Consider the following 9,264-nt stretch of genomic DNA (forward strand, 5'->3'; position numbering starts at 1 on the left):
ATCAAACTCAACACCCAAAAAACAAATAATCCAGTGAAGAAATGGGCAAAAGACAGGAATAGACACTTCTCCAAAGAAGACATCTAGATGGCCAACCGACACATGAAAAAATGCTCAACATCACTCATCATCAGGGAAATACAAATCCAAACCACAATGAGAGACCACCTCACAGCTGTCAGAATGGCTAACATTAATAACTCAGGCAACAACAGATGTTGGTGAGGATGCGGAGAAAGAGGATCTCTTTTGCATTGTTGGTGGGAATGCAAACTGGTGCAGCCACTCTGGAAAACAGTGTGGAGGTTCCTCAAAAATTAAAAATATAATTACCCTATGACCCAGCAATTACACTACTAGAAATTTATCTAAAGGATACAGGAGTGCTGATTCAAAGGGCACATTCACCCCAATGATTATAGAAGCACCATCAACAATAGCTAAATTTTAGAAAGAGCTCCCATGTCCATCAACTGATAAATGGATAAAGAAGACTGGTATATATACACTATGGAATACTACTCAGCGATGAAAAAGAATGAAGTCTTGCCATTTGCAACAACATGGATGAACAACATGGATGGAAACACAGATACCATATGTTTTCACTCATATGTGCAATATGTGCATCACTTAACAGATGACCATAGAGGAAGGGAAGGAAAAATAAGATACAAACAGGGAGGCAAACCATAAGAGACTCTTAAATTCAGAGAATAGACTGAGCATTGATGGGGGTGGGGTTGGAGGGGTGAAGATAAAAGGTGATGGGAATTAAGGAGGACACTTGTTGGGATGAGCACTGGGTGTTATAGGTAAGTAATGAATCACTGGGTTCAATTCCTGAAGCCAAAACATACAGTGTAGTATGTTAGCTAACTTGACAATAAAATAAAAACTTAAATTACACTAAAACAAGAAAGAATATGTATGTATGTATGTATGTATGTATGTATGTATGTATGTATACATATACAAACAAACAAACAAAAAGTCTTTTCACACTAATTAAAAAATTACTCTTCCAGGGAAGTAGTGAAGGTATCTTGATCTCTCTCATAAATTAGTATCATTACACTTTATGCATGTCCCCCACACACACCCATCAACACACACTAACACACAAGTATACATATATGCACATACATAGTCTTGTACAACAGCTTGCTGGAGAATTTTATCCAGCAAGGTCCTCATTATCTTGAGGACCAATCAACAATTCCAAATTCTGTATGCAATATTCTCAAGGGCACCTATCAAGTTCATATGTGTTATATGTCTATCTGATCAATTAAATTGTTGGAAGCCATTACAGTGACATTTAACATAAAATTTTGTGTACCACCCTTTATTATTTAAAATATTCCCTTGTTATCACTAAGATGAAGAATGTCTGCAAAGCAGATAGCCTCTGGTCTCAAGAATCAATGAAAGCAAGTCGGTTTGCCTCCATTAAGATCAAAGATCAAAGAACGGTACAAATATACAAACAGAAGTCCATAATAACAAGTCCAAACAGTGTACAGGGGTAGCCTCAAGGTTGGTGCATGAGCCTTGTAATCAGCAAGACTAGGATTCAAATCCTGGTATGGACACTAATTAGTTTCTGACCTTCAATTTTCTTACCCAGTCTGTGCATCAGTGTTCTCCTCTGTAGGATTCAGTTACTAATACTGCCTTCATAGATATGTTGTAAGGATTAAGTGAGAAAATTAGGTAAGCCATTTGGTGCAGTACATAGTAAGCATGTGTTTAAAAGCTACTTTCCTGATGAGAATCATTCACGATGGATTCTAAAATAAACCAAACAGTTCTTATCTAGATAAGATCTTCAAGACGGTTAGTGAGTTACTGGCCAGGTGCCATTTTACCCTCTTTCCAGATACCCAGATACCTTGATAGTGTGATTTGCAAAGCACCACAGAGCAAGGCAACATAAGTCAAAATAGCCAGATATTCTACCAGAAAAGCCCAGCCCTTAGGGAAGAGTCTAAGGAAAGGATGGCAAAACTGAGTGTGGGATGGAGCTTTCAAAGTGAGGCAAATTCACTCAATAAATAGTTACAGGACACCCGTGCCAGGCACTGTTCAGAGCTGAGAGTACAGCATGGATGAAAATGGGCAAAAACTCTCCCCTGTGGAGTTCACACTGTAGTTCAGGGAAGCAGAAAATAAACAACTAAATTAATAAAATATAAAATATATAATATGTCTGATGGTGATATGTGCTATAGAGGGAAAAATCCTGCAAGGCATGGGAATAAACAAAGCCAGGATGGATAATACTCTCTCAAGATAAAGCAGAAAAACCCATGCATTACTCCATCAATATCAACTCCCCTGGCCCTTGATCCACAAATAACTGCAGATGACCACACCATTAATTAATACTCAGTAACTATTTTTTGAGTGAATGACATGTCTCAAGAGAAAACCAAAATCTCAAAAATAAAGCAAACTTTACATACTTGTGTCAACTAGGTAGACTTAGTGTCTGGTACACTTAAACACTCAATAATAGTTGTTGCATAATTCAATGTCTTAGCAAGTAAATGAAAGGATTACAGGTTTTCAGGAAAAGCAATCACAGCTCCATCCACAGAGCCAGGCTGTGTTGTATAGTGACTGCAACATCTATAATTTGAATAACATGTGCCTGATTGCTCACCCATACCTGGCATTCCTCTAAGTACTTTATATGGATTATCTCCTTTGAGCCTTTCAATAATACTGGAGATTCAGGGGAGGAGCCACCCAGTAAAGGAGTTATGAAAGCCTTCTCTCTTGAGTGGTGCCCTTCCCTGTGGAAAAGTGCATCCTTATCAGTCAATAAGTTGGGTCCTGAGTCAACTTCAGAACACTGATTCTGATCACTAATCCATCAGGTGCTCTTCAAATTGTCAAACACCTATGTTCACAATCTTTCTACCCAGCTGCCAGCTCTTCTCAGCAAACCACTGTTTCTGATAACCCTCCAGTCCAGACTCAGAACTTAGTATCTTTTCTCTTTCAATCATTCTATTGGTTATCCAGCACTCACTGTATCCAAACTCTAGAAGCAATAAGAAGGTCCATAAGTTTACAAACAGACCAAGAAAAAAATCTGAACACTTTATTTTTTTTTTTTTATTTTTAGAGAGAGAGAGAGTAAGCAGGAGAGAGGGGCAGGGGGAAAGAGAGAGAGAGAGAATCTCAAGCAGGCTCCACGCCCAGTGCAGAGGCCAACAGGGCACTTGATCCTACGACCCCAGGACTATGACCTGAACTGAAATCAAGAGTCAGACATTCAATCAACTGAGCCATCCACGTGCCCCAAGAAGGCTGAACACTTTAAAGTGAAAGAAAGCAAAGTAACGAACTTGACCTGTGATGCAAACAACAGGTGCAAGAGAGGACTGAAGACTTTGATTCATACGTTTGGAGGATGATTTTGATCCCCAGGTTGGAGAACCACTCAAGTTGGGAGGACAGAGAGGTCCTGCAGGTTGGTATAGGCAGCTTCACATGGCTGGGAGAAGAGCTAGGTGGAACTGTGTTCTGGCTGCACAAAAGAAAACCCCCAAAAATAAGCCACAGGGTGAGCCTCATCAGCAACTGCTTGCCAAGCAAAAGCCAGTCCCAGACAAATCCAGTAGAACCCATGCCTGCCAGCTGGATCCCATCTTCAGTATTTAGGAGATGAAAATCAGTGCTGATTTACAAGAAGTCAGAGCTACCGAAAACCCAAATGCTAGTTAAGAGAAAGAAGATTAGATTTACCAGGAAAAACAAGTTACTACAGAAGTAGGGATGTAACCAGTTCTGGGAACGAACGATGCCCATTTTATACTTTTTTCCAGTGTTTTAAAAGGAAAGAGGCAGCATTTAGTAAGGAAGTGGAGGCAATAGTGCAGATGCACAAAGGAACAGAACTGGAGGGAGGGGGCCTCATGCTCCTGTGCCATATGTGGTCCAAGTTCAATGCTAATCTGATCCTATTGCTCTCCTGCATATACCCTTCAGCAGCCTCCCACTCCCCTTCAATTAAAGCCTGAACTACTTCACCTGGCCCATAGAGAGTGGCAAAATCTGGTCCTCTCAGTGGCTTTATCTCACCCTTCACCTCTTCCTTACATATATTCTGAACTTCTCTCATGTCCTCACAGGTGCCTCCATCCCCCTAGCCATTGGGTCAGTGCATGGAACACTCTTCTCCTTCCTCTACCCATTTTCATCTGGCTGCCACCTGCTTATTCTTCAGATCTCCGCTTAAATATCATTTCCTTGAAAAGGCTTTTCTTACCTTCCTCTAGGTTAGATCCCTTGCTCTGTTCTCATAATCCCTATATTTCCGTTTCCATTATACTCATCAACTTTGTGATTAGTACTGATTTATTTATCAGTCTTCCCTTGTAACTAGAGACCTTTGTAAGTGCTCATGAAACACCTGTTAAATTAATTAATTGATTGAAGTAAAATTTATTTTGTGAACCTAGATGCTTCTTTCTCCCTGAATTCTAAATTGAAAGAAAAAAAAAACATTAGGAAACATCTCAGGAGAGAAGAAAAAGGACAATTCCAGCAGTTTAGGCTTTATGATCATCCCATACATTTCCTCACTAGTATGGGCCCCCCAAAACACATTCTATATAACTACCTTCCCACCTATCCCTTCCCTTGCACCCAGATATATTATCTTTCCTCTTTCTAATTTATTATCACTTTCATTCATTCAATGAACATTTATAAAGCAATTTCTGTGTGCCTCATACCAACTCTAAAATTTTTGTTTTCAACACTTCCCAGTTGATGATTTAGGAACTGACTATAATAAAAATGCAGGTATAAGCAATTTCCTTTTATTTCATGGGGTAAAAAAATGGAATTCAAAAATATATTTAGTGAAACCTTAAAGGGAAAAGTTACAAATCTGAGTTGATGGCAACAGAGAAACCAAGATGAATTGTCTTAAACTTCATTATTTCATTGGGTCACAAGTTTTTTAAAAGTTGGATGTTGTTTCAGACATGGTTTTATCCAGAGCTTTGTATAGTCACCAGGCTCTGGCTCCTTTGGGATTCTCTGGGCTCTACTCAGCTTCCCAGATCTCACTTCTTCCAATACACTGGCAGAGAAGCTCTTCACTACCTCACACAAAAGAAAAAGAAAGCCTTCTTCCCAGGAGCCCCCAGCAAAAATAATTCCTGCCCATCTCTGTGGCATGAATGGAGCCAGATGCTCATCCTGGAACCAGTTAATGATACACACTGTTTGGTTTAAGCCCATCAGGAGCCACCTGTGGAGCCAAAAATGGTGTGCATTCCATGCTGGCTGCACAGCTAAGCAAAGTAGAACATATTCCTAAAGGAAAAAAATGAAGGTTATTGAAGAAATGAAAAAATAGATCCCAAAGAAGCAATCAACAGCTGCTTTTCCAAAGCAGCACTCAAGATTTTCCCCTTCACATGAAAAAATATGTCACAATTCCTGTGTAGCTTATAGAATCCCCACTGATTAGAATTATAAAGAATTATACAGATAGAACACAATCCATCTCCCTCATATTACAGCAGTTAGGGCTGAGAAAAGTGAAGTAAACTGTACCCAGGTTACACATCTAGTTAATGCCATTGAAAGGAACATAACCCAGGTGTTTTTATTTTTGATTCAACATTCCTTCTTGTATGTCAATACTACACAATCAGGGCAAAATGAGACCATATGATGTGTCATTTCTGTTATTCTCTAAACATAGAGTTTATTTGCAGAGAGAGTATGTTTGTTGGGTTTATGAGAAGGGGGTAAGTAGGAAAGATGAAAGAATGGAAAAGAGAACAATTTTAATATCTTTTTAATTTTAACTCACACAACTTTCTAACACATATATTGACCCAAAAACAAGAACTTTTCTCAGAGCTGAGATAATTTGACACTAGGACATTGGTAAAAAAAGAATCCAGTGCTCACTTCAGGAGCACATATTCTAAAATTGGAAAGATACAGGGAAGATTAGCACAGTCTCTGCGCAAGAATGGCGTGCAAATTCATGAAGGGTCCCATATTTAAAAACAAACAGCAACAAAAAGAATCAACATAATAACAACAATTAGGTTTGTAAATCATGGTCCTAAGGCTGGGTGCCATTTGGAGAAAAGATAGGTTGCTGGCTCTGTTCTCAACAGTTGGTGTGTTTGAGGCCTGCCAGATAATGTCCATTTGTAATGAACTTGATACAAGGAGGGACTCTTCAAGGTAAAGAGAAAGAACTCATGCTAGTCAATTAAAAATCACAGAGCAACCTGTGCCCTCTAGCCTGTGAACTCTCCTCCAGATCACAGAACTGCATTTCATTTTCAGGGCAGACCAGCTAGCATGGGCTAGCTTTGGGAGTGGGAAGAATAAACAGCAGATAACCAAAAGGGCCCTTCTAGAGCTTACCTGACAAATCTATCCATAGTATTCATACCTCCTCCAGATATGGAGGCAACAGCACACTTAGAGAGTACTTGTCTTAAACCATTATTTACCATTAGTACCTCAGTAGGAATTAGTTTAATTAAAATTTTTCTCACTTTGCTGCCCTACTTCCCTGTCCAGACTGCTCCTAGCTTCTCACCCTCCTCAAGATCTTGCAGTCCACACTCAGCTTCTAAATATAAGTTGAATTGTGTAATTACACTGCTTAAAACACTTTGACAAATTCAAGTGTTTCTAGAATAAACGTTGCCTTGTTAAGATGATCCACGAGGTCCAGAACCCACTACCCATCATCTGTCCTTTGCTCTCACCACCCAGAGTCCTGATGCCACCTCCCAAGGTACCTTCATTTTCTTTCCTTCTTTCCCCTATCCTAGCTGTTTTCTCCACTTGGAAAGCCCTTCACTGCCTTGACTGTAGAACACATCCTGACTAGGTCATAAGTCCCAGGGAAAGATTATCTCTCCTCTCAATTTCCCTAGAAAATTTCCCCTTCAACATCCCCTATAACATTGTAGTTAGTTTTTTTTTTGTTTTTGTTTTTGTTTTTGTTTTACCTTTTGGTCTCCTCCATTGAGTTGTTAGCCATTGCACAGAGTAGATGCCCAGTTAATGTTTGTTGAGTTGGACTGAAATCAGTCATTTAATCTATCTCTTACCTTCAAAGCAGAATCAAATCACACTTTCTTCCAAAATACGTCTTAAATTATCCTAACTCTAGGTTCAGTCTATGTCTTGAGTCAATCTGGTTATTCCCTCTATTTAATGCCAAAACTACAAGTGCAGCCCCAAAGTCAACTCCCAGGACCAAGTGTGAACTGAGCCAAGAGACCTTTAGGTAACTCTAGTCCACATTCAAGAGCTTAGTAGCATCACCCACCTTTGCCCACTAATCCCAACTTGCATTTATTTATTTGTTTGTTTGTTTGTTTAATAAATACCTGAAAGCCTACTTTTTGCTAAGCCCTATATTAAGTACAAAAGAAACGTGGATAAAAAAGTTATGAACCCAACCCTCAGGGAGACCACAGTCTCAATGGGGAAGGTGGGAGGTAAACAGGAAACCCTATTACAAATCCTTTATCAGATCTTGCCCAATCCCCAGTCTGTCTGCTTCATTTCTTGTCCTTGGGATTCTTTTTGCCTTGATTCTTATTCCAGAAACTTCAACTCTATTTCCAGACTGAGATCTTTCAATCCTACTACCGGGATAAAAGATTTGTCCCTAGATTTCTTTTCCATGTAACCACCCCTTCTGCAAGCCACTCTTGAATGAGAGAGGAAAAGGTAACTTCTTTACAAGGTCACTGATCCTTTGTATCAGGACTCTCATGTGGCTTTCAAGTCTAGCATCTAATATTCTTTAACCTTAAAGTATATAAGATCCAGAGAAGCCAAGATGCAGAACAGCATGGAAGTTTTTCGTGTGTCTCACATCCATGAAATACAGCCAGAACAACACTAAACCATTCTGCAAACATAGAAAACTGATCTGAGGATTAACACAACAATCTGCACAACCTGAACCACAGAATTCAGCAGATACATGGTGTGGAGAGGTGAACTTGGGGAGAGAGAAGCCACAGAGGGAAGCGAACCACTTTTGCATGCATAGAGAGGACAGAGACGGGGGGTGGGGGGAATACAGGAAAAGCAACCCTCCCCAAAAGCAACTGGAGAGAAAGTGGAAAATTGGAAACAGCCACAGGGACTGAACTAAAAAGGGAGAAAGAAGAGGGTTTAAATTCCATTAAGACTGTAAACAGGGGGAGCACAGAATCTGAAACTCTGCAGCTCGATACCTGGCAGTGCTCTGGTGGGAAGGACGAATCCCCAGGAGCAGAGTGTAGTCCAGGAGGTTCTCAGGCAACATGGGAGAAGCAGTTCCACTGCTGGAAGGACATTTGGTAGAGGCTGTGAGGCCACCTAGGCCCAGCAGACCCCAGAGAGTGGCCACATTCGCTGGTGCTCGAACAAGATTATTGGGGGTGAAGCTTGGTGCCAGATGTTTGTTGTGATTTTCCATAATCCCTGAGGTGCTGCTGCTAAACTGTCTTGCGAACTTTTTCTGGGGTGGGCTAGCACCTGGCTGCAGTCTCTGGGCATTGGCAGCAGTATGGTCCCACAAGCGTTCCTGGGTGGGACCAGCACCCAACTATTGTTCAGTGAGACCGTCTGCAGAGGGGCGGAACAGGTCAAAGCCGCAGTCCCTCAGAAGTGAGGGGCCAGGGAAGGCAGCCCCATCTGAGACAAAACTCAGGAGGGAGGTGCTGCCTGGGGCTTGGTCACAGACAGTGTGGAAGTGGGGAGTGGACAGAAGCCAAAGACGAAGGATGGGTGCACGATTGCTGATCAGGGAGAACAGAGTTCCAATACCAGAGACTGGGTAGCTGGGAGATGCCATTTTCACCGCTCCTGCACATACGCACCTACAAGCGCCACAACAATCCATCCTAGTAGGCTAGCAGCGTCATCTAGTGGAGAATGGAGCCGTTACACTAAGCCATGACCAACTGGGCCAACCTCGCTCTTCAAGAACACAAGTCTCACCGCCCACTTAGTTCATGGACTATAAAGCACTTCAAAGCTTGACTTCTAGGGGAAAACGAAGTAGTTTCGCTCATATTTCAGTCTGTTAGCTGGTCCAACTATAAAATTTCCTTTCTTCTTTTTTTTTTCTCTTTTTCGTTTCTTTTCTTTTTCCTGAATACAGAAAGAGAAAAAAATTCATTTTTATTTTCAATTTTTATTAAAAATTTTTTTCTTTAATTTTTTCTACTATATTTTTTACTTCTTTTTTTTTTGTTG

General features: G+C 40.7%; 1 non-coding gene across 1 annotated transcript; it reads left to right on the plus strand.

Annotated features, from left to right (window-relative positions):
- The first annotated feature begins 5,938 nt into the window (after window positions 1-5,938).
- Window positions 5,939-6,045, plus strand: LOC125174174 (U6 spliceosomal RNA). The gene has a single exon (XR_007155303.1). It is a non-coding gene; the product is annotated as a U6 spliceosomal RNA (small nuclear RNA).
- The last annotated feature ends 3,219 nt before the right edge of the window (window positions 6,046-9,264 follow it).

Source organism: Prionailurus viverrinus, chromosome C1 (genome assembly GCF_022837055.1).
Source record: "Prionailurus viverrinus isolate Anna chromosome C1, UM_Priviv_1.0, whole genome shotgun sequence".
Lineage (NCBI taxonomy): Eukaryota > Metazoa > Chordata > Mammalia > Carnivora > Felidae > Prionailurus > Prionailurus viverrinus.